Source organism: Pristiophorus japonicus, chromosome 17 (assembly GCF_044704955.1).
Source record: "Pristiophorus japonicus isolate sPriJap1 chromosome 17, sPriJap1.hap1, whole genome shotgun sequence".
NCBI classification, from domain to species: Eukaryota; Metazoa; Chordata; class Chondrichthyes; family Pristiophoridae; genus Pristiophorus; species Pristiophorus japonicus.
In genome coordinates this window covers 64358112-64362396 of record NC_091993.1, presented here as the reverse complement: position 1 = coordinate 64362396, position 4285 = coordinate 64358112, and the positions used below count along the sequence as shown (strand labels likewise).

General features: G+C 49.0%; 1 pseudogene; it reads right to left on the bottom strand.

The window, feature by feature from the left end:
* Positions 1 to 477: 477 nt before the first annotated feature.
* Positions 478 to 4285, bottom strand: part of LOC139228192 (uncharacterized methyltransferase YdaC-like) — an 8952-nt pseudogene continuing 5144 nt past the window's right edge.

Sequence of the window (4285 nt, the reverse complement as noted above, 5' to 3'; positions counted from 1 at the left end):
TTGCTGAGCATTTCCAGCATTTCCTGTTATTTCAGATTTCCAGCATCCACAGTATTTTGCTTTTGTATTTCGAATCCCTTCTGTGGGTTACAATGGGTGCAAGCAAATAGATACCAAAAACATTTTGTTTTAATCCTCCTCTATTGACGATGTATTTCCCAACCCTCTATGTCCTGATGTCATTCTTTATTGGCCATTCAAGAGAATAATCAAGCAACCGTCCTCCTGTACTGTGTAACGCTGTGCTCTGACTGCTAATGGTGTGTGAAAGCAGGACACATGGGACCCTTTTCAGTCTCCTTCCCTCCCTGTGGGGGAGTGCCAAGGCTCTGTCTGACTTCTGCCCCTGCTAGCACTCCTCAGATCAGGAAGTCCACCTTCACTGCGGGCGGGGACCATTACACGGCACAGTGTACCAGAACCCTGATCAATCAATGGGTTACTATGGATACCAATTTGGATTGTTAGGCCAGATAAATTGTGCTGGACACATACATGTTTACTGATATCTGCTTGGGGGCCGAGTATGGTGTCATGAATTACTGTATGGCTCCACAAAAGGAGCAGTACAGCTCATAATGAAGTTATTCTGCTTATGTGACACGTTTAAACCTGACTGGGATAAGTGGAATATAACTGGTATAAGAGATTATGTTCCAAATTATTTTTATACATTGCTAAAGGATTACATAACAGCATCAGCAAATACAAATTATTCAGGTATCTGTGCTCATCGAGTACAACACATTCAGGGCGTGTTTGCTGTAGCAAAGATAGCTTGGAAGGTTTGTCCCTTGTGTTGCTTGTCCTCCATACGCACATCAACAAATCCTGTGTCACACAGAACCTCCATGTATGGCTCAGGTGGCCATTTTGTACCCTTTAACAATCCAGCAGCAACCACATTCTTCAGAAACTCCAAGTTCATGGTGGTGACCATCAGACCACCTGTCGAATAACAGATACTCAATTTTCAGATAGGTATTTTATTGGAAGATATTTAGAGAGCAAATCTCAATTCCATTATCTTTTAAAGAGAAAGTAGCAACACTAGTGGAATAGAGATGGTGAAGATTCTGAAGCAGGCACTGTGATCCTGATTTTCTAAGTCCAAGAAAAATCAGGGCTGAGCACACCTGTGATGCATGTACAAGGGGGGGGTGAGCTTGGCCAGATTGTGTGTCTGTAGCCCCACCTCCTTATTAAAATGGGTTCACTGCACTTGCAAAACACCACAGGACTGATTGGCTATCAATTGGAAAGTTGGGCCAGCAGCAGCTTTTAAAGGGGTGCTGATGGCCCTTAAAGGTGAGACACTTCTTAGTTAATAGTATGGAACTGTAGGGTACACTTTTCAAGCTGTCAGATGATGGTCTTGGGTAAAATTCTCACAATCAAGCCCTAGTCATTGGAGGCTCTTTTGGGCAGAAGGCCACTCCCCCTTCCCCACAATACCAGAGACCCAAGGGGCTAGAAATGTGTGGCCTTAGTGCCACTCTGTAGTGCCATTAAATGGCGCTCAAACGGTGGCCGCCGTTTTCGTGCATACCTTTGCATTTCCAGTAACTGATAGCACCACACTGGAGAAGCACGAACTTCCACCCTAGCGCTCCATTCAGCACGGGGTCCTAAGCACGCCAGGTTAATGCAAGTAGGCCGACAGTGGCGATGTCTGCAGCTCTTAAAGGGACACCACACACATTGTTCAGGTCAGTTTGGAGTGAAGGTTTCAGACTGGGTTTTTCTGATTTTATTGAACTGGTGGCTTGCTGCAATAGATAATGAAATGTTTTTTTTAAGTGTATAGCGGGCGATGCTGGAAGCCTGCAAGGGCTCGGATGGTAAATGAAAGCCTTTGAGAAAACAGAACATGCTGCAAATACTCAGCAGGTCAGGCAACATTGATGGAGGGAACAATATTTTTCACGTGTCAGGTCGAGATGTTTCCTGACCAGCTGAGTATTTAACAATCACAGCATCCACTTGCAGAGGGCAGAGGAAGACACAGAAGAGGAGGAAGCCGAAGAGGAATCAGACGGAAGGATGCATCCAAGACAGCCCCTTTGTGGCCGGCATATCCCGGATGCAACCACCTGCCTGCAGTCCCAGTGACCACAACCCTAATTCCCCTCTCAACAATAGTCCCACACCTTAGCTTCCATCTATTGCTGACCATCACAGTGTCCTCTTGGCCATGATGCTGAAATAAAAACCATCACAAAACGACTTTCCAATCCATCTATATACATCTATCCATCTAATATGACATCAATAAATCAACTCATCACCCATATGCATTCTCTTGGTGACTGCCTTGTGTGTGTCTTTGCATAACCTACTGATGTCACGCAGTGCTACCCCAGTGGCTGCAGCATGGCTGGTGGAAGTCTGCTGACTTTCAGTGGGGACACTGCAAATATCCTTGCTGATTGACTTTGAGGAGCTGGTGGCTGGGAGTTTCAAATCAATTTACTTCCTTCTTCACTCTCCTCCCCCTCTTTTCACCCACTGGCGGGGCAGGCTGCATTTCTTGGGAGTGTAAAATGAGGAAGGCACAAAGGTGGAGTTGTGACGGGAGGCTGGGAAAGCAAGAAGTGCAGGCCAGAAGGCAGAAAACTTATGGGGGTAACAGCATCTTGTATCCTTTCAGACCCTTCACTGCCCAGGTGCTGGCAGTGATGTGGTGCCATAGTGTTCTTTCTGGAGGATCTCCTGGCCCCTGTGGGTAGAGCAAGAGGAAACATCTGGGCAAACAACAAGTCCACACACTTTGCAGCAGCAAGGACTGGAGCTGCCTTTGGTACAGATCTAATGCAACAGCAGATGGCCTTTACTCCATCTTTGAGTCCACCATTAGCACCCTACAAGAGCGGTCAGAGAATGCGCAGCAGTGCACCTCTGACATCATGGCAGTCCTGCAGAAGGATTTACACAGAGTACTGTGGAGTGAGGTGCATCTTCACGGCCCTCTGCAGTAGAATCCCAAAGCAATGAGGGAACAAGGCGGCATAGAGTTGACACATGAAAACTGACTGGCACTAATGAGACTTTGGTTACAAGAGCCATGTTTGACAAACTGGGCAATCATGTACAAAGACCAGTGACAGCAGGTTTCAGCAACATCCGAGTCACCTTACAGCCTGCTCCCATGCAGGTCATGGGCATCCAACTGGCAGGCCCAGCCCTGAGGCCATGGCAGGAGGCCATAGTTGCTCCTCCCACTCAGTAGGCACCCATACATCACAGTCTAAGGTTAAGGAGTAGAATATGCAGATCTTATAGGGACAACCAAGGGGAAGCATGACCATAAAACACTAAGGCTATATGATGAGCCACCAACAATTTTTAATTCCTGGTTGCATGCAGTGTGTTTTTTGGGTAGCGGTATTGAAAGGTTCTAACGGATAGGACAGGCAGGACCAAAGCAATTCAGGTTGAGTGGATAGAACATGTGCCATTCTTTGTGCATGTGTGCTTTCATAGATGACACACAGCTGCAGTGGGGGGGGGATTTTAGTGCCCTCACCCCCCCAACTCCCTACCCCCTCCCAGGATGGGCAGGAGAGGGCCGCAGGGGGTTAAAATTTCAAATATCGGAAACCCATCCCCGACCCGCCTACTTGCGGTTTTAACAGAGGCATGCTGGGGAGCAGGTGACTAACCTGTACTTGAGAGGCAGGTCAGTCATTGAAATATGATCGTGAGGTTGCGAGGCTCAAATTGTACCTGACATTTACATTTAACTGCAGTGGGCTGGGTTTGCTAGGGTTCAAGTAACCAGGCAGCTGAATGGAGGCGAGAAGGGCTGGATCCAGCAGCTTAGTGCCTTTCCAGCACAGATTGGGGGACAGGAGCATGGGTCCTTCAGCAAACCTGCTCATCTCCCCGCGATTAGACTGACCTCCACAAAATCACCTATCTCACCCGCCCTCCAGGATCTCCCCAGCCTCGACTAACCGCTAATCTCCCCCGATCTCCACCATCATCCATCCAACCTCCACCAGCTCTCCCCTCCCCACTCCACCTCAGCTATCCCCACTCCTCTCCTCCTCCACCCCTCTCCTCTCTCTCTCTCTCTCTCTCTCCGCTCCTCCTCCTCTCCCCATCCTCTACCCCCCTCCTCACTCCTCCCTCCCCTATCCTCCTCCTCCTCCTCCTCCTCCTCCTTCCTCTCCTCTCCTCTCTCCCCCTCATCCCTCCTCCTCCCTCACCCCTCCTCTCCTCCTCCTCCCCTCCCTCCACCCCTCCTCCTCCCCTACCCCTCCTCCTCCTCCCCCACCCCTCC